We start from the raw sequence: 22,175 nt of genomic DNA, 5'->3' as shown, positions 1-22,175 counted from the left end.
TTCTGATGTAGATTGGTAATTGCCCAGCATGCTGTCTTGAATTCTGTATCAAGCTGTTTATATTCCTTTTTACTAATTCCATCCAATGTTTTCATATCTTCAATCGCCTTAACAGTGGAAAGGCAGTTAGAATACCAAAGTATATTTTGAGCTATTAAATTGATTAATATCTTCATTATTTCCTAAAAATTATTAAGACTAGAGAGAATAAAACCCATAAGTCAGGGATTGGAACATGTTCTTGTGCCCCGAATGGAAGGTTCACAGTTGATCTCATCCTCAGACAAGTTTTGTGGGCTATGGCGATTCTATTTTAGGTTACCTCACTTATGCATTCAATTATTCAATAAGCAAACGTTTGTTTAAAATGTGTTCTGTGAACCAGACATTGGAGACTAGAGGCACACAAATGCAATAGGCGTGATCTCTCTTCTCAAGGAACTTTCAATATTCTGGGGAAATGTCCAGGCAAAACAGAAAGTAGAATTCACTGTGACAAGTTCTATAGAGAGATACGTAAGAATGACTCTGGAACAAAGCATTTTATCTGATAAGAGTGTTCATCAGTCACTGACTATCTTGTCATCTTTGGTCAAAACTATGGGAGCCTGATAAGTTATCAATAGTATAACTTGGGTGTTTTATCACTACAGATTTAGAAAGGACATGTGAATTTCTTCTACTTAAAAGGACTTCCTCATCCCATCTTCCCATCCCTCTGTTTCTTCACTTGGTCACTCCAGACCCCCAGTTTTCTGTACAAATGTCCCCTCTTTTGTGATTCTTCTCCTGACTTCACCCTAAAGACTTGGTAGCTCTCCTTTGTCACCTATTTCAATGCCCAAAGCCCCACATAACGATTACCTTAGGGGAGTGGTTCTCGTAAAGTGTCCCTGAGCAGCTCTAGTGTCAGTATCATGTGAGGACTTGCTAGAAATTTAAATCTTTGGGCCCTCCTTAGATTTACTGAATTAGAAACTTGGGGTTGGGTTCAGCAGTCTGTGGTTTTATAAACCCTAAGGTGATTCTGATGCAAATAAGAATTTGAAAAATCTACATTTCACGTTTGTATGTGTGTCTTGCCATTAACTTGTAAAGTACTTGAAAACAGAAATGATGTCTTTCCACCTTGAAAAATGTACCAATGAACACAATGCCAATCACCTATGTGACAAATGAATAATTTGGGGGAAAATAAATTATTAAAAGACCAATAGGGAGGCTTCATTTTTTTAAGGTTAGTATTCTATTTATCTAGGATCCTCATCTGATATGCATATGTCCCAAGGAGATTTATATTTGAAGCAAAAGACATATAACCCATCAGCAAGCATGAACACCTAATGGGGTATGAGGCACCATGTTTATTGGACAGTTGTTGAGTCAATTAGGAATCGGACCCTAGGGGCGCCTGGATGCCTCAGTCATTAAGCATCTGCCTTCAGCTCAGGTAATGGTCCCAGGGTCCTGGGATTGAGCCCCGCATCAGCCTCCCTGCTCAGCAGGAAGCCTGCTTCTCCCTCTCCCACTCACCCTGCTTGTGTTCCCTCGCTCGCTGTGTCTCTGTCAAATATATAAATAAAATCTTAAAAAAAAAAGAGGAATCAGACCCTGGTTCTATTACTTTGCTAAGGGAAAATTAAATAACCTCTTGAATCTTTATTTTTCTTATCCATAAAACATTGGGGATAACAAATCACAGGAGATCCATGAACATAAGATAAATGCATGTAAATAAGCCCAGTATTATATATTAGATATCACAGAATTCTGGTTACTCTGAGTAGCCTCGATTCTCTATTGGAGAACAGAAGTGAATCTCTATTTCCCATTTTCAGCTTCGTTGCCCAGGATTTCAGGAGATATAAACTTACCAGCTGCTTTGAATGGGGAAACCAGATAGGATAAATTTCTGAGATAAGACGGTGTGGTTGACCTTACACAGAAGGGATTAGAGTGCGGTTCTGGGAAAATGGAATGAGGGAGTGCAACAGATCCTGCACCTTCCAGAATTATAGATAATGTGACTGAAGGTGTTCAAAAAAATGGAAAATACAAAACTGTGTTTGGTGTAAGACCCTGAGTACTGTAACTCAGAAAGATGGATACCCACACTTGTTTAGTATATGTGCTGCCGAGGTGAGCACTTGTTTAAAGGGAGGTCAAGATTTGTTTGCATGCGTGTGTGTGTGTGTGTGTGTGTGTGTGTGTGTGTGTGTGTGTGTGAAATCTGTGTTTCTACTTCTCTATTTTAAAGCTAGTTAAAGCCTTTCTATCAACAGGAGAATTAATGTAAAATTTGCAGTAAAATAAAAGCTGCACTGGCTTGTCATTATTGAGCATATATTGCATATTAGCTACCGTACTAAGTATTACACATAACTCACTTCAGGTCTGCCTACATTTGTGGGGCTCCATGCAAAATGAAAACGAGGCCTACTTCATTCAAAAAGTAAGGAAAAATCACCAATAAAGGTACTAAAAAAATTTTCTTTCACAGTCTCTCTCAACTCATCATGGTGCTTTGGTTTTTAATTTGCTGCTTAATGGAAAATTAGTCCTCATTTCTCAAACTAAGTGTTTGCTGTTCCCAAATATGCAAGAATAACTTTTTACACTTTTTCTCTCCAACCCTTTATTTTTTTAAAAGATTTATTTTTTATTTGAGAGAGAGAGTGAGTGAGAGAGAGAGAGATAACACAATCAGAGAGAGAGAACAGGAGGGAGAGAGGCCGAGGGAGAAGGAGAGGGAGAAGCAGATTCTCCACTGAGCTGGGAGCTGGACCCAGGGCTCCATCCTGGGACTCCAGGAGCATGACCTGAGCAGAAGGCAGACGCTTAATGGACTGAGCCACCCAGGCGCCCCTCCCTTCAACACTTCTTGATTGGCCTTGTAGAAATGAAGTTTTAAAATTAAAAAAAAAAAGTAAAATGTAAATAAAATGAAATAAAAATAAATAGTAAAGGAAAATTAAACGTTTAAGTTATTAGTGTGACTTTTGCCACTCATCTTCATATAGTGCCAGTTTTAGTGCAAATATAAGAACATCTGACTTGTATGCAAAATCACTGAAATTCCACAACTTGTATTTTGTAGTTTGTATATGCACATGTCCTTTGCTCATATCCTAATAGTAGAAATGTGGCAAAACACTAACTCCACTGTTTTATTTCACTTGTTGATATGCGTGGATTTTACCAACACTTCACATTTATTTTTTTTAAATACTTTATTTATTTATCAGAGAGAAAGAGAGAGAGAGCACAAGCAGGGGGAGCAGCAGACAGAGAGGGAGAAGCAGGCTCTCCGCTGAGCAGGGAGCCCGATACGGGACTTGATCCTGGGACCGTGGGATCATGACCCGAGCTGAAAGCAGACGCTTAACCAACTGAGCCACCCAGGTGTCCCAACACCTCACGTTTAGTTTACTGATGACTAATGAAATACTGAAAGGAACAAGAATTATGTGTTGCCCTACCTTTCCCTCTCCTTCCATAGCATCGATTTCAGTGTAAATGGTACTAGTAAAAGAGACTATGATAGGGTTCGTTGGTTGGTTGGGTATTTTAGAGCATGTTGACTTCTTTGTTTTATAATTAAGCTTTGATTCTAATAGAAAGTGCAGCTTCTGGGGGTTGTTCCTGACTCACACGTACTCAGTGTGGATGTAACACATTTACCTTGCACTCACTTTGAGTCTTGCTAGACATCCATGCACCGTAAGTTTGTCAGAGTTCTGTGTTCATGGGGCCCTGAAAATGCTATATGTGGGTGGGGTGGCAAGGAACAGCACACACTGTGTGTGTTTTCTCTGCTCACGTGTATGCTCCATCGCCCCACTGGCTTCATTACAAAACACAAGTTCAGAAATAAAAGGGACAAGAGTTTCAATATGGCAGCAATAGAACATTAAACCAAGTATGGGACCCTTTTGAGAGTGCCCAGAGCCTCAGGGCCCTCGCCAATGAAGCCATCCTTGTTTCATGTTATAATGAGGTTTTATAGCTATGCCAGCCTATGAGGTAAGTGCAGCTACCATTCCCACTGCTTTGATTGGGACACTGAGGCGAAGTTGGTTTAAGTCATGGTGTGCGGATTCAATTTCGGACAGCCTAGCCCCACAGCCCATGTTTTTAACCAGTATTTGCCATATTAGGTGGCACATTTTTGAGTATTTACTATATTATGTATCAGGTATAGTTCTAAAGGCTTTATGGGCATTAACTCAGTAAATCTTCACAATAATCCTATTACATGTTAGGCTTATCCCCAACTTACAAATTAATAACCTGAAGTTTAAATGGCATAGATGTATTGTCAAAAGTTATCCAGCTTGTAAGTAGTGGAGCTAGATTCAAATCCATGGTCAAATCCAAGGTCAAATCCATGGTCAAATCCAAGGTCAAATCCAAATACCTTTTTTTTTTAAGATTTTATTTATTTATTTATTTGAGAGAGAGAGAATGAGAGATAGCACAAGAGGGGAGAGGGTCAGAGAGAGAAGCAGACTCCCCGCTGAGCAGGGAGCCCGATGTGGGACTCGATCCCGGGACTCCAGGATCATGACCTGAGTCGAAGGCAGTCGCTGAACCAACTGAGCCACCCAGGCGCCCTCCAAATACCTTTCTTATCAGCAAGTTAATACTGCTTCTGCAAGACTGTTTACTGCAGGCAGATATGCAGGCATTCAATAAAATTATTATTTTATTCAATAAAATAAGTGTTCAATAAAATTACTTTTTCCTACTCATTAAATTTATTTGCTGAAAATATATACTTTTTTCTATAAGCTTGCTAAGTAAAAGAAAAGTTAAGACTAAGAAATGGCAGGGCATATCTTATGTATAAGATACTGCCAGAGGATAGCTGGATCATTGATGTGGATCTGTTATTAGCTCTTGGCTAGAGTTGTAGAGTAGTTCATGGGTCCTGGCAGAAAAAATAACAAGCTTCCACTAGTTACTTATTTTGTGCAGAACAAGTCCTTACTTATGCACCTATCTTCTTAAGTGGTATATCACAGAGTCAGAAGTCTTAGTCTGCTTGCATTGCTATAAGACATTACCATAGACTGGGTGGCTAAAACAACAGAAATCTATTTCTACAGTTCTGGAGGCTAGGAAGTCTCAGTTCAGAGTGCCAGCCCAGTCAAGTTCTGGTGAGGACCCTCTTCCTGGCTTGCACATGTCTGTCTTCTTACTGTTTCATCACATAGCAACAAGGGGGAGTGGGGAGGGGGGAAAGAGAGAGAGAGAGAGAGAGAGAGAGAGAGAGAGAGAGAGAGAGAGAGCAAGGGAGAGACAGCAATTTCTTTCCTTATAAGGACAATAATTCCAATATTAAGGCTCCACCCACATGTCCTATTACCTCTCAAAGGCCATGTCTAAATATGATCACATTGGGGATTACAGTTTCCATATATGAATTTTGGGGGGACATAAACATGCAGTTCATAGCAGAGTTCTTTTATAAGAAAAAAAAACTATGCAACTCCCCCTGCAATAGTCCGACATGTTCCATTATACATTGGGGTCTGTTAAAAATCTCTTTGTACACAGCCATTCTCAGAAGGCTACCAGTAAATTACAGTTTTCACTTTCAAACACTAATAAACATGATTGTATCTAACTGCAGACTAGCAAAAACATCCAGTAATTTTCTTCAGCAATATTGTGCTAGATAGCTAACCTGGAAATAATCAGTTGCATTATTCTAAGTTCTATTTATAAGAATTGACATCCACTGCAAGCCTACTAGTGTTATATTGTTCCTTCTGACTTTGCTTGTGGAACTACAGAACTGAAGTCTAAATTTTGTTAACTTAACTTCTGTATATTTAAAATGACAGTAATTCCATTTGGGAGGTTAAGTCTTAATATTCCAGGAATCTTAGTATTTATATGATTTAAACAGATCTTTATAAAATGGTAATTGGGAATGAATATATTGGCTTTCATTTTTGCTGATGAGCTCAATTTGTACTACCTAGATACAAAGATCTGATTTGCTTTACATTACAGATAAGCTGGGTTGCACAATTAAGTTAAAATAAAAGGATGTACAATCGGTATTTTGGTAAATGTATAAATAAATCAACTCACTGGCTAATATTAAGTATTGTAATTATGTGATTTTTTTATACAATTAATATTTATCTTTAAGAAAGGTCCTTTCATAGAGCTATGGTTTGAATGTTTGTGCCCTCCCATTTCATATGTTGAAATCCTAAACCCTGCAAAGATGATGATATTAGGAGGTGGGGACTTTGGGAGGTGCTTAAGTCACAAGTGAGATAAAGGGGCCACTGATCACTAGCCCCTTCGGCAATGTGAGGACTCATGGGAAGGCCCTTGGCACTGGCAATGAACTGGGGAGTGGGCCTTTACCAGTCGGGCACCCTGATCTTGGAACTGCCAGTTCCCAGCACTGGGAAAAATGAATTACTGTTGTATACAATTTCTGTTGTTGCACAGCACATGATCTTTGGTTATAGGAGCCCAAATGGACTGAGACACATGTAAAGTTAGTTCAACTTCTGTCCATTAATTTTCAACAGTAAGACAATTAGTGTGATTAACGTTCAATGTGTGGCTGAAAAAAAGATTCCTCTTTTCTATTTGTTCTTTACCTGCTTTAGAAACAAAGAATCAGACTAAATTATTTGTATAATATCAGCTTTCCCTTCTACTCTGTAACTATAGACCACAAATTTGCTTTATTAGGATATGATTTAACTTTACTATTTTAATTTAGTAGATACTGTTTTAATTTGAACATCTCATGACCTCAAATTTATAATAATGGAAAGAACACAAAACTAATATATATATTTTTTAATTCTCGTCTTTCCAAATTACCAATGTCCATGATTTCTAAGTGCAGCATCTTACACTTCTAAGTGCAGCTACCATTTATGGTCTGTGTATGTGTATATATATATATATATATATATATATATATATGTATGTATAGACAGTTACAGATAACCTTACCCTGTTTTTTGTATTTCTAATTTACAATAGGGTGAGTTTGTGGAGTTTCCTCCTTTCTTTCCTAAGCCCTCGTAAAAGCAAAAAGAATAGGATAGTACAGAAGACATCAGTGCACAAAAGATTTTGACTTACATCTAAAACATAGAAAGTGGACACCTGCCAAAGGATACAAATAGAGGCAACAACTCAGAATAAATAGAAAGAGCCAGCAGAACCTTTCAGAGGCTCTAAGACCAAAGTCAACTGGTTCCTAAGGGCAGAGGTAAGAACCGGGAATCAAACGGGAGCGACAATTAAAATAGTCTTTACAGAACCACAGCGTTGGTTGGCTTTCCACACCCTGTTACTTCTTGATTACCCCCCACCTTGATCCCTATGTACATTATATGCATAGCATTGTAAAAAAAAAAAAAAAAAAATTGCTAGCTGGGAAGACTGACTTCCAAATACTGTTCTGCTCCGAAGAAAATGAGGACTCTTTGGTGAGGCGGTTGATACCAGTGCCCGGGAAAGGGAGTAACAAAGTGTGCCAGAGAGAAAGTGCTCGAAGAAAAACAAAAACAGGTGAAGGTATTTCCAAAGGCGCAGACACCAGCCAACATGAAGTACTTCTAATTGCCACACTTGTGGAAAAAATGATAGGGTAATGTATTATAACTCACTTAACAAAATAAAGTCCCATATTCCAGACTGATAACAATGAATGAAGTAAGCGAGCAAGACGCAAGGGGCAGGATAGATTTAGACATTTATCATTTTACAACATCATGGAAGTAATTACTTCAAGCAAAGTCATCTATGAATGGATGGATTGAATACAATTTTTTAAAAAGATTTTACTTATTTTTTGAGAGAGAGAGCAAGAGAGAGCAGGAGTGGGGAGGAGAGGGAGAAGCAGGCTCCCGCCGAGCACGGAGCCCGATGCTGCGGGGCTCGATCCCAGGACCCCGGGACCATGACCTGAGCCGAAGGCGGGCGCTTAACCAACGGAGCAACCCAGGCGCCCCTGAACACAATTTTATGGAGAACAAAATATTTATATAATTCCACAGCATCTCTCCACATGTTATTCAATACTTGCAAGTCAAAGACACTTTATTGACAAACTTTTATTCAAAGGATTGAAGGTAGCTTCCTCAATAATGGGGCAAAGTCGTGCCTTTCGATGTGATGCACTAAGAAGGAAAAGATGGCACCCATACATATTCCTACAGATTATGCATGATCTGAAGGTAAAGGGGGCAAATTCAATGTGAGAGACATTCTAAAGAACATCCGCTATGTAGTCTTCAAAACTGGCAATAAAGGGCAAATAGAGGTTAAGGGACTTGTTCAAATTAAGGGAGAATTAGATCTTAACACAGGCAGATGGTGGGGATAATCTTAGTAGACTTTATTGGAAATTTTGCCAAAGTATTAAAAAATAGTATATGAATGTTAAATTTCCTACCTTTAATTATTTTATAGCAAGAACGTTCCTTTCTAGAAAATACAAGAACACTGAATTATTTAGAGAAAGGAGCATGATATCTGCAACCTTAGATGGTTTTATGTACGTATATATTTATGATTTATTATATAAAAATGCATTTTATAACATAGAATACATAGTAGGATATATTATTTATAACATTATATATATTCATATATATGTGAATGAGAGCATGAGAGCGAGAAAGCGAGAAAGCAAATGTGTCAAAATGTTCTTAATTGGTGAACTGGGGTGAAGGATACGTGGAGATTTTTTTGTTGTATCCTTGAAACTCTTCCACAAATTTCCTTAAAAGTCTGAAAATATCAGATGAGGTAATTACATTAAACATGACAAAAAAAAAAAGAAAGGGAAGGTGGCATTGACTTGGGTATACAAAATTATCTTCTGTGACAGCACCATTTCCAATTGATAACCCCACATAGAGAGTTCTATATTACTGTCGTAGTCAGCAACCAGTGGAATAACTCCACACAGAAGCCTCCGAGAAATGAGACTATAAGTGGGGAAGATTGGAGGAGGGACTGTGGCCTTTGTTTTTCTTTAATTCCTCTGTACTATATTTTGTTCAGTAGTATTTTAAAAATGTTTTTAAAAATATGATGTATCCACAATGGAATATTATGCAGCCATCAAAAGGAATGAGATCTTGCCATTTGCAACGACGTGGATGGAACTGGAGGGTGTTATGCTGAGTGAAATAAGTCAATCAGAGAAAGACATGTATCACATGACCTCACTGATATGAGGAATTCTTAATCTCAGGAAAGAAACTGAGTGTTACTGGAGTGGTTGGGGGTGGGAGGGATGGGGTGGCTGGGTGATAGACATTGGGGAGGGTATGTGCTACGGTGAGCGCTGTGAATTGTGCAAGACTGTTGAATCACAGTTCTGTACTTCTGAAACAAATAACGCAACATATTTTAAGAAAAAAGAAAAAGAAGAAGATAACAGGAGAGGAAGAAAAGGGGAGTATGTCAGAGGGGGAGACGAACCATGAGAGATGATGGACTCTGAAAAACAAACTGAGGGTTCTAGAGGGGAGGGGGGTAGGGGGATGGGTTAGCCTGGTGATGGGTATTGAGGAGGGCACGTTCTGCATGGAGCACTGGGTGTTATGAACAAACAATGAATCATGGAACACTGCACCCAAAACTAATGATGTAATATATGGTGATTAACATAACAATAAAAAAATTAATAAAAAAATATGATGTATCCATTCCTTAAAAATACATTAATAAACTCATTGCATGTTCACACAAAATATTTTATGACTAACAGCTATGTTTTCCAAAACAAAAGAATTCAGTGAAAAGAGTGGCATTATACATTTTGCAAATGGTTTTTTTGTTTGTTTTTTGGTTTTGTTTCAAGGTTTTATTTAAATTCCAGTTAGTTACTGTACAGTATAATATGTTTGTTCAGTAGTATTAAAATATGTGCATGTACTACTTCAATAAAAACAAAATAGCCCCCAAATCCCCATTATTGGCACTGGTGTAAGGTAATATAAACCCTTCATCCACATATTTTGATTTTGAATATTTTGATATAGATTTAAGGATCATTTTCTTTTCCTTGCATTCAGTTTTCAAGTGTTGAGAACTGAATAATTTAATTCTAAGGTAAATAATTCTTGAGAAGAGTTATAAAATAATCTCTGATATTTGAATCAATAATTTGGGTGTCTTGATAATTCCCCAAGTTAAATAATGGATGTATGCAAGGAAATTCAGAAATCTTTGGGGATTTGCGCTGAGTGGGTAATATCGTAGTATCAGAAGAGTACCATGGAGGCTTCCCTTATTTTTCTAAATAAAATTAATTACTGTAGCAATAATACAGAATTATATTTCTTCATCCCTGCCTACAAAATGTTCTGTTTTCATGAAATTGATAAGCAACGGGTGTGCTCTTCTATTATACAATAATAGAGTGGGTGCGACAGGGATCTCTGCAATCTCCTCAGCCTCCCGTCATCGAAAAAGGAGTGATAAATTTTAATGCCAAGACAACAGGTCGGTTCCATCAGAAAATGCAGTCTGTGGTCGGGGAAGTTCAGTCAAATAGTCAATCTGGTGTCATTGGGTCTTACTGCTTTGGAGATCTTGTGGCTCAATCAGTCAGAGACAATTCTGGGCAGAACTATGAAGTCCGTATGATTCATTTCTTTACCCTATTATTCTTTGCCTTTCCTTTTAAAATATTTTCCCCAAGCAAAGCTTCTCTGTCTCTCTCTCTCTCTCTCTCTCTCCCTCTTAGTTTATCCAAGTCACCCATCTCTGCTCAACCCTCTTATTCTTTTTGTGTGTTTGTTCAACACAGCAACCATTCATTTGCTTGCAATTCTGCAATTTGGGCTGGCATCAGTTGGGTGTTACGTCTTTTGGTCTTCTCTGAAGTCACTCATGTGACTGTTGGCATCTGGAGCCTTGCTGGCTGGATAGTAGAAGGTGGTCTCACTCACAAGTCTGTTGGTTAGCTGGGGGTCCTGGCTGGGAGCTTAGTTTTCCTCCACATGGCCCCACGAGCGGCACAGACTCAATTGCTGACATGGTAGGAATACTCCAGAGGGCAAGCTATAATAATAAAGCACTTAAGTCTTCTGCTTGTGTCATATTTACACAAACTTCTCGTTGGCCAAAGAAAGTCACATACTCAGCCCAGAGTTAGTAGGCAAGGACTACATGACGTGGAGGGCATTGGTCATTGACAGACATCAATTTCACAGCCTCCCATGCTGCCTCGGTACAAATAGAACCACAGCCTGCACTGAACATTTTTGATGCTGGTTCCATATACTTTCGACAGCTCATGTGAGTTCCTGACTATTAAAAAAGTAAAACCAATTCCTGGAAAGTTGAATGTTGAGATGATGTATGTGGCCATATCTGCCCCTCATGCAATAGAAATGCTTCACTGGTTATTCTCAATAGCTATCTTAGAAAAACATCTCCCTCCCTGCTTCTTCCTACCTCCGCTGCCAAATGCTTTGTTTTACGTAACAAGTGCTCTACGTGTGAGGTCCTGAACATAAATCTCTCAACAAGGAAGGCAGAGTTCTGCCTTCACCAAGTGAGAAGATCTGGCACCCAAGGACTAATCCAAACATGATGCTTCGGATGAAAGGGTGAGTATGACAAAGAGAGCCAGGGCAGGCCTGCTGGATAAGAGAGTGAAAGTCTGAGGATGAGTGGAAGTGGGCCAAGCCAAGAAGAGTTAGGGTGGTTGGGGGGATCTCATTCTAAGTACAACAAAAGCTTTGTAGTGAAGGAAATAAAAGGGCCCCAGGGTGCTTGTGATATCCAAGGTAAGCATATTTGGAGAGACTGAAGAGAGGAGAGCAGGAACGAAGCTGTGGAAGGCCATGTATACCACGTGAAGGGACTGATGCTTGTTCTGACAGAAGAGTCCGGGGCCCCTGAGCTCTTGTACCCTTCTGTCCAGCCAGACTGATTTATCTCAGCTATGTTTCTTCGCCTACCTGCCTCCAAATGCTTAAAGACTGTGCTTACCTCTCATATGCTTCCTTCCCATGTAGTTCTGCAGGGCTTTTATTTAAATAATATATTTCTCACTAGTATTCCCTCCCGCCCCGGCCCCAAAGGAAAGCAAGAAAAGAGGAAGCAGTTGCATTTGTTACTTATGGATGCTAAGGGAGAGACAGATGGGATGCTAGAGGACAGAAAGCCCGAGGAAAGTCTTGATTCAAGGTTATGTCCTTGTTCAGAGCACAGACCTACAGCCTGGAGGGGTCCCGGTTTGGGGTTATTTTAACTGTGTGCAGTCAGTGTGAGGAGCATGTGTGAGGAGCATGAGTCCTATTTTAGACAGTGCTAAGGAAAACGATCCAGGATGAACTCTGATTAGAAATAAAACTAATAAGAAAATATTAGCAAATGTGTACACACTTCCTCACACTGTGTAAAAATGATCATTAACAAGCATGGAAATGTTTTCTATTCTTAATTTTTTTTTGCATAATAAAAATATAAAACATGGAAAACGGTTATCTTTTTGGAGGTAAACTAGTAAAATCCACACTTAGGTGAAGAGTTTAGTTGATGATAGAAATAAATAATGATATTGTGAGTATACGACTGGACTATGATATCAACTGAGTGCTATAGGCGATTTGACTTCCATCCCAAGTCATAAAAATGAAAGCTTGTTATAACAAAAAAAAAAAAATATGTCAAACAGACATCGTATGTCTGACCAAAAGACTACTGAAAGAGGAAAGTGCACAGGATAGCAAAGGGGCTGAGAGAGAGAACGTGTCAATATACATACATAAGAGCTAGCTGGAAAACAAAAACACCCTAAACTTGGTAAATGTGAATATTTTGGTCCGCAAGGAGGAGTTGTTATTATTTAAAATGGGTGAAATATTGCTTGCTCTCTCTCTCTCATTTATTGAAAGACTATTTGTATTGAAAGTTTGATTTGGTTAAGTTATTATGAATGTTTATATACTGCTTCTTAATGTTTACCTTCTATTCTGAATTTCAAAAATTAAGAGGACTCATTAGTTCTGAGGTAATCTTCAGGTCTTTAAAGTACTCTCACTAGCAATAATAAAGCAAAATCCATTTTGACATAAAAACACTGAATAAATACTTCAGTTCAGGAATGGTTGCTTGGATGTTGCCATTCTTTCACTTGGAATTACTTTTTAACATAAAAGCACCTTAGAAATTGGCCTCTGCTGTGTCCCCTTCCCTGCTATTTTAGGTGGGTTCATAAAGCAACCTTTTTCCAAATTCCATCACTGAGTGAATCTATTGGGCTGAAATACAGAACAAAAAAGGTTTCTATTTAGACATTGCCTTTGACTTTGCATCCTTCTCTTATCTACTGTACATAGATTTTTACAGGTTTTCTTGTTATAATCACTAACGTGTTGGACAAAGAAGATTTAATAGTAGAAAAAGGAAAGGATAACAGTATTTTAATTTTTTTGTATTGGACTATAACACATTAATAGAAAAGTACATAAGTCATAACTATATCGATCAATGAATTTTCAAAAACATATTCATGTAGCCAGTACCTACATCAAGAAACGGAAGCTCCCACCTGCCCAGTCATTATATCCTCCCCAAAGCAATGGTTACCCTGAGCTCTAATGCCATAAAATAGTTTTATTGTGTTTCAACTTTATGGAAACATAGTGATATGATATGTATTTATTGGGTTTATATTTATATTGTAGTGTATGATATATATTTATGCTTCTCCCAAGAGTAATCATTATTTCAACTATTAACACCACAGATTAATTTTGTCTGTTTTTGAACTTTATTGAAATAGAACCATATAGTACATATTCATGAGTGTCTGGTTTCTTTCACTCAACATATTATGAATCTAGATTTACTTTTATGAAAAAACAATGTTTATGAAACCAGGTTATTCTGTACATTCATCCTCATCAACATGCGCCTTGTATGAATATACTACAATATGTATGTCCCACTTTATGGCTAATGGATATATATGTATATATCTCCCTTATGTATAAATATATATATATATATTTAGTTTTGATATATATTTTTAGTTTTAGTTTGTTATTTTAGGAATGGTTTAGGAAAATGCAAATCAAAAGTACCATGAGATACCACCTTTACTCATTAGGATGTCTATTATCAAACACACACACACACACACACACACACACACACACATACATCACACCACACCAAAACAGAAAATAACATGGAAAGAATGTGGAGAAATTAGAATCCTTGTGCATTATTGGTGGGAGTGTAAAATGGTGTAGCCACTGTGGAAAAGAGCATGGCAGTCCTTAAAAAATTAAAAATAGAATTACCATATGATCCAGCAATTCCACTTCTGGGTATATACCCAAAAGAATTGAAAGCAGGATGTTGAAGAAATATTTGTATATCCATGTTTACAGTAGTATTATTCACAATAACTAAAACATGGAGGCAACCAAGTGCCCACTGATGGACGAATGGATAAACAAACTGTGATATATATATATATATATATATATATATATATAAAGAAAATTCTGACATATGGTACAGCATGAGTGAACCTTGAGGATATTATGCTAAGTGAAATAAACCAATCATAAAAAGACAACTACTGTATGAGTCCACCTATATGAGGTACTTAGAGTAGTCAAAATCATAGAGAGAAAACAGAACAGTGGTCGCCAGGGACTTGGGGAGAAATGAATGGGGAATTACTGTTTAATCGGCATAGAGCTTCAGTTTTACAAATTACATCTGACCCAAAGTAAACAGAAACTACTTCAGTTATCATTTCCTTTTATGTGTGAAGACACAATTTCAATGCTCACAATTCAACTTTTTTTTAGCAATGGAGATAAATATTAGGTGATATGCAATAATCACAAATGTTGTCTGGCTGGAAACTTCAGAGAAACATTCATTAATATTTTCAGAAAATAAATAAGAAAGAAAAAGAAAGAAAGAAAGAAAAAGAAAGAAAGAAAGAAGGAAAGAAAGAAAGAAAGAAAGAAAAAGGCTAAAGTTTTAAGTTATTAAAGTACCATAAATCACTAATTAGAAAACTCACAGTTTTTCATTAAAATAAATCTTACAACTAGTGGCATCTTAACAATCACTGTTGTTCAGGTGGCCCGGTTTACATTGATTAAGATGGGTGAAAAAATTACTTATTTGTTCTCTGTGATGTGAATAGATAATGGCAACTCCTTGATATTTCGATTAACAAACGATTATAGAACAAATGAGAAACTCATATATGTCCCTAAAGTTCTCTGGAACTCTTCCTATCAGATCTTTTCATAAAAGCAAGAAAGTGGTAACATCAGAATTTGCTGAACATGTGTCACTGGGTTGGGAGAAAATACCAGACAACAGCAAAACCAACGGCAGAACATTCTTTTAAGGAATTCCACACCCACAGTGTTTTTGAGAGTACAGCATGGTATTTTAGGTTTAAGAACAAACGTCAATGACTCTGTGTCAGAAAGAGATTCTGAAGGGTTTGACTTAAAATGAAGAGTTATTTTAGAAAAAATGTAATAAATTTATTTTACTTATATTCTCATATATACATTTTGGCATGATAAATAATAAAATGTCTAAATATGTCTAAAAGTATGCTTCAAAAGTATAAAATAAAATAGTGATAAGATGGTATCTTGTGATAGTTTAACAAGTAACAATTTTTTTTCTTAATGGTACACAGGGTAAGGATGTGTCTTAAGATTGATAACATCATAGACTCAATGAAATATGATATAATAAAATATACTTCTGCTTAAAATAACTCATGAGGAGATATGCATAAAGGAGGAAATATGACAAAATATTAATGTATGTGTATATGTATATGCTTATAAGACAATAATTAATAACTTATTTTCAGAAAAATTACAGAGTCACATTCATTTATCACTAAGTGAATAGTTTGGTTATTATTTTAAAAAATAAGAGCCACAAAAAAGCTTCAATTGGTCTTATTTTACAAGTTGGTATTTGAATATGCTGTATTTTAAAAAATTCTTTAGCGTCTTCAAATTGTTTTTGGTACATATTGGAAGAGAATCCTATCTGTAGAAAAACATAAATCTTGTAACTATGTCATTTTATGTAAACATGTTAAATATTTTATTCTGTTTTGTATCTTCTGGCAATAGATACAAGTTATATTAGCAAAAGAAGATTTAAATAAATCTTTCTGTCATTAGGTTAAGCCCCACAAAACTGTAAGAAAATATCTCCATGTTTTTCATGTTTTTTATGACCCTTGTAGTGCAATAAGATGCCTGTTTCTAAGCAGCAGTGTTAAACAGAATAAGAGTGATTATTATTGACATATAATGTAATTACCAATAATGTATTGGGTTCACATGAAGAGGAGCATTTTAATCTTCACATGAAGCAATTGATGTGTTTAGCTCCCATTTGTGTTAATGGCAAGTATTCCCATGAATCTCATTGTCAGCAGAAGACAAATATACTCTAAAGAATCCTCATCAGAGATTCAAGCTGTTTTATTCAGCAGAAAGAAGAACAGAGCTCCCTGAAAAGATCTATTTTTTAAATGAAAAGAGATTTCTACTCCATAGAGCATAACCAAAGACTCCCTGCCCTTCCAAACATATCAGTGCACTGTTTTCTCCTAAAGAGGATCCTTTCAAGCTTCCTGTTATATGAAGTGAAACTTCCCTCTGAAAAAATAAGGCATTTGAGCAGAATTATTGCCAAATATGTGCTTTTTGAAGATCCCAGAAAAATTGAATCTTCTGTGTATAAAACTGGAGATAGGAAAAAAGAATTATCTCTACACCAAGAAAATAGTCTCTTTTTCGTTCTATGTTTTCTGCTGGAAATGAAAGAATAATTATTTTCCTAATATTGATACAAGGACATGAGAACACAGGCACTAGAATAAAAATGTAGCTTTCTAGGTATCCTCCTTGGTGTACTTTTTATGAAATCAAAATTTCACTCAAATTATTTTCTATCTTAAGAGCAATAAAACAGTTTTTTGGCTGGGCAAGATGGCGGAGGAGTAGGAGACCTGGATTTCGTCTGGTCTCAGGAATTCAGCTGACTAAGGATCAAACCATTCTGAACACCCACGAACTCAGCAGGAGATCACAAAAGAGAGTAGCAACAACTCTCTGAACAGAGAAGCGACCACTTACCGGAAGGTAGGACGTGCGGAGAAGTGAATCCGAGGCGATATTCGGGAGGATAGACAGCGGGGGAGGGGGCCTCCGTCGGCCGCTTCTGGCAAGTGCTAGACCCACGGAGCACAAAATCGGACCTTTTAGAAGTCGGCTCCGCGGAGGGACGTCGCTCCCGTGGCTAAGCGGGCGGTGGAACCCTCGCGGGACAGTGGGGTCTCAGGACCCTCGGGGTCACAGAAAGACTGGGGGTGCCTGAGTGCGGCAGAGCTCCCAGGGATCCGAGCGGGGAAGCCGGCTGCAGAGACGGAGCCGAGGCGCGGGCTCTCAGCTCGGGGTGGCCATAAACTGTGATCCGCGGCCCAGTCGGGCCACTGCTCCTCCAGCAGGGACCCAACAAGCGGCAGAGCCGGGGAGACTCCCCTTCCTCCCCCGGGAGGAGCGGCGCGGGAGCGCACCGCAGGGATCTGCTGGGTTTAGAGACTCCACACGGGGTCGGGTGCCAGAGATAGAAACGCTCGGTCACAGGCCGGGTGAGCACGAAGTGCGGCCGGAGACCGGGGAGATGGGAGTGACTGCTTTTCTCTGGGGGCGCACTGGGGAGTGGGGCCCAGAGGTCTCGGCTCCTCCGGAGATTGGGAGGCTGCCATTTTCACTGTCGTCCTCCAAAGCTGTACCGTGAGCTTGCAGGGAACGAAAGCTCCTGAGACCAAACCCGGGCAGATTACTTAGGCCGGACCCGGCAAGGGCGGGGCAATTCCAACTCCAGCAAAGACATTTGGGAACCATGGCAACACGCCCCTCCCCCAGAAGAACAGGAAGAACAGCCAGCAAGCCAAGACCAAGTTTACCGATCAAGGAGAACGGGAGAACTCCAGCGCTAGGGGAATACTGCACATAGAATTCATGGCTTTTTTACCGTGATTCTTTAGTCTTTCAAAGTTAATTTTTTTAACTTTTTTAAAAATTTTTCTTTTTCCCTTTTTCAACCAATCCCTTTTTAAAAAAAAAATTTTTTTTATTTTTTATTTTTAGAATCATATTCTATCCTTCATAGTAGTTACCCTTATTTTTGGCATATATGTATAAGTTGTTCTCTCTTTAAAATTTTGAGATAGAGTTTCTTCTAACAGATCAAAATATACCCTAAATCTCTAGTGTATGGCTTTGTTCTAGTCTCCTACCTGATCACGTTCTCTCCCCCTTTTTTCTTTTTTTTTTAAATTCTCTTCTTTCTTTTTGCAAACAACTTCTTATCTTATTAATTCCTTTTATAAAATTTTTTATAATTTTCATCTTTACAGTCATATTCCATTCCTTCATCGTATCAACCCTTATTTTGTACATATATAAGTCTTTCTTCCTTTATAATTTTGGGAGGCACTTTCTTCCAACAGACCAAAATGCACCCAAAATCTAGTGTGTGGCACTGATCTATGTACCAGCCTGATCATATTTGATCATATTCTGTTTTTTTGTTTTGTTCTGTTTTTGTTTGTTTTTATCTTTTTCTTTTTTTTCCCCTCTTTCTTTTTCTTTTCCCCTGGTTTCAGGTCTTTTCTGATTTGTTTAGAGTATATTTTCTGGGGACGTTGTTACCTTTTAGCATTTTGTTCTCTCATTCATCTATTCTCCTCTGGACAAAATGACAAGACGAAAAAAATCATCTCAACAAAAAGAACAAGAGGTAGTACCATCTGCCAGGGACCTACTCAATACGGACATTAGTACGATGTCGGACCTAGAGTTCAGAACCATGATTTTAAAGATAGTAGCTGGGCTTGAGAAAAGCCTGGAAGTTATGAGAGAAATCCTTTCTGGAGAAATAAAAGAGCTAAAATCTACCAAATTGAAATCAAAAAGGCTATTAATGAGGTGCAATCAAAAATGGGGCAACTAACTGCTAGGATAAATGAGGCAGAAGAGAGAATCAGTGATATAGAAGACCAAATGATGGAAAATAAAGAAGCTGAGAAAAAGACAGATAAACAACTACTGGATCACGGGCGCAGAATTCAAGACATAAGCAATACCATAAGATGAAACGACATTAGAATAATTGGGATCCCAGAAGAAGAAGAAAGAGAGAGAGGGGCAGAAGGTATATTGGAGCAAATTATAACACAGAACTTCCCTAATGTGGGGAAGGAAATAGGCATCAAAATCCAGGAGGCACAGAGAACCCCTCTCAAAATCAATAAAAATAGGTCAACACCCTGACATCTAATAGTAAAACTTACGAGTCTCAGAGACAAAGAGAAAATCCTGAAAGCACCTGGGGAGAAGAGATATGTAACCTATAATGGTAGAAACATTAGATTAGCAACAGACCTATCCAGAGACCTGGCAGGCCAGAAAGGACTGGCATGATATATTCAGAGGACTAAACGAGAAAAATATGCAGCCAAGAATACTATATCTAGCTAGGCCGTCATTGAAAATAGAAGGAGAGATAAAAAGCTTCCACAACAAACAAAAACTAAAGGAATTTGCAAACACGAAACCAGCCCTCCGAGAAATATTGAAAGGGGTCCTCTAAGCAGAGAGAGCCTAAAAGCAGCATAGACCAGAAAGGAACACAGACAATATACAGTAACAGTCAACTTACAGGCAATACAATGGCACTAAATTCCTTTCTTTCAATAGTTACCCTGAATGTCAATGGGCTAAATGCCCCAATCAAAAGACACAGGCTATAAGATTGGATAAAAAAAACAAGACCCATCGATATGCTGTCTGCAAGAGACTCATTTTAGACCCAAAGACACCCCCAGATTGAAAGCGAGGGGGTGGAAAACCATTCACCATGCTAATGGACACCAAAAGAAAGCTGGAGTGGCAATCCTCATATCAGACAAATTAGATTTTAAACCAAAGACTGTAATAAGAGATGAGGAAGGACACTATATCCTATTTAAAGAGTCTATCCAACAAGAAGATCTAACAATTGTAAATATCTGTGCCCCTAACATGGGAACAGCCAATTATATAAGGCAATTAATAACAAAAGCAAAGAAACACATTGACAACAATACAATAATAGTGGGGGACTTTAACAGCCCCCTGACTGATATGGACAGATCATCTAAGCAAAAGATCAACAAGGAAATAAAGACTTTAAATGACACACTGGACCAAATGGACTTCACAGACATATTCAGAGCATTCCATCCCAAAGCAACGGAATACGCATTTTTCTCTAGTGCCCATGGAACATTCTCCAGAACAGATCACATCCTAGGTCACAAATCAGATGTCAACCTGTACCAAAAGATTGGGATCATTCCCTGCGTATCTTCAGACCACAATGCTTTGAAGCCAGAACTCAATCACAAGAGGAAGGTCGGAAAGAACTCAAATACATGGAGGCTAAAGAGCATCCTACCAAAGAATAAATGGGTCAACCAGGAAATTAAAGAAGAATTTAAAAAATTCATGGAAACCAATGAAAATGAAAACACAACTGTTCAACAATCTTTGGGATGCAGCAAAGGCAGTCTTAAGAGGAATGTATATAGCAATACAAGCCTTTTTCAAGAAACAAGAAAGGTCTCAAATACACAACCTAACCATACACCTAAAGGAGCTACAGAAAAAAACAGCAAATAAAGCCTAAACCCTGCAGGAGAAGAGAAATAATAAAGATCAGAGCAGAAATCAATGAAATAGAAACCAAAAGAACAGTAGACCAGATCAACAAAACTAGGAGCTGGTTCTCTGAAAGAATTAACAAGATAGATAAACCCCTGGCCAGACTTATCAAAAAGAAAAGAGAAATGACCCAAATGAACAAAATCATGAATGAAAGAGGAGAGATCACAACCAACACCAAAGAAATACAAACAATTATAAGAACATATGATGAGCAACTCTATGCCAGCAAATTAGATAACCTGGAAGAAATGGATGCATTCCTAGAGATGTATCAACTACCAAAACTGAACCAGGAAGAAATAGAAAACCTGAACAGACCTAGAATCACTAAGGAAATTGAAGCAGTCATCCAAAATCTCCCAACAAACAAAAGCCCAGGGCCAGATGGCTTCCTAGGGGAATTCTACCAAACATTTCAAGAAGAATGAATACCTATTCTCCTGAAACTGTTCCAAAAATAGAAATGGAAGGAAAACTTCGAAACCCGTTTTATGAGGCCAGCATTACCTTGATCCCAAAACCAAACAAAGACCCCATCAGAGGGGAGAATTACAGACCAATATCCTTGATGAACATGGATACAAAAATTCTTACCTAAATACTAGCCAATAGGATCCAACAGTATATTAAAAGGATTATTCACCACGACTAAGTGGGATTTATCCCTGGGTTGCAAGGTTGGTTCAACATCTGCAAATCAATGAACATGATACAATACATTAACAAACGAAAGAACAAGCATCATATGATCCTCTCAATTGATGCAGAAAAAGCATTTGACAAAGTACAGCATCCTTTCTTGATCAAAACTCTTGAGAGTATAGGGATAGAGGTTACATACCTCAATATCATAAAAGCCATCTATGAAAAACCTACAGCGAATATCATTCTCAATGGGGGAAAAGCTGAGAGCTTTCCCCCTAAGGTCAGGAATGCGGCAGGCATGTCCACTATCCCCACTGCTATTCAACATAGTATTAGAAGTCCTAGCCACAGGAATCAGACAACAAAAAGAAATAAAAGGCATCCAAATCGTCATAGAAGAAGTCAAACTCTCACTGTTTGCAGATGATATGATACTTTATGTGGAAAACCCAAAAGACTCCACCCCAAAACTGCTAGAACTCATACAGAAATTCAGTAAAGTGGCAGGATATAAAATCAATGCACAGAAATCAGTCATTCCTATAAACCAACAACAAGACAGAAGAGGGACAAATCAAGGAGTCGATCCCATTTACAATTGCACCCAAAACCATACGATACCTAGGAATAAACCTAACCAAAGGGGCAAAGGATTTGTACTCAGAAACCTATAAAATACTCATGAAAGTAATTGAGGAAGACACAAAGAAATGGAAAAACATTCCA

Source organism: Eumetopias jubatus, unplaced genomic scaffold (genome assembly GCF_037043125.1).
Source record: "Eumetopias jubatus isolate StellerSeaLion01/CBP00866 unplaced genomic scaffold, mEumJub1_p1.0 scaffold_16, whole genome shotgun sequence".
In the NCBI taxonomy this organism is placed as follows: Eukaryota; Metazoa; Chordata; class Mammalia; order Carnivora; family Otariidae; genus Eumetopias; species Eumetopias jubatus.
The sequence above is the reverse complement of the archived record's forward strand: the minus strand, read 5'-3'. Positions refer to the sequence as shown.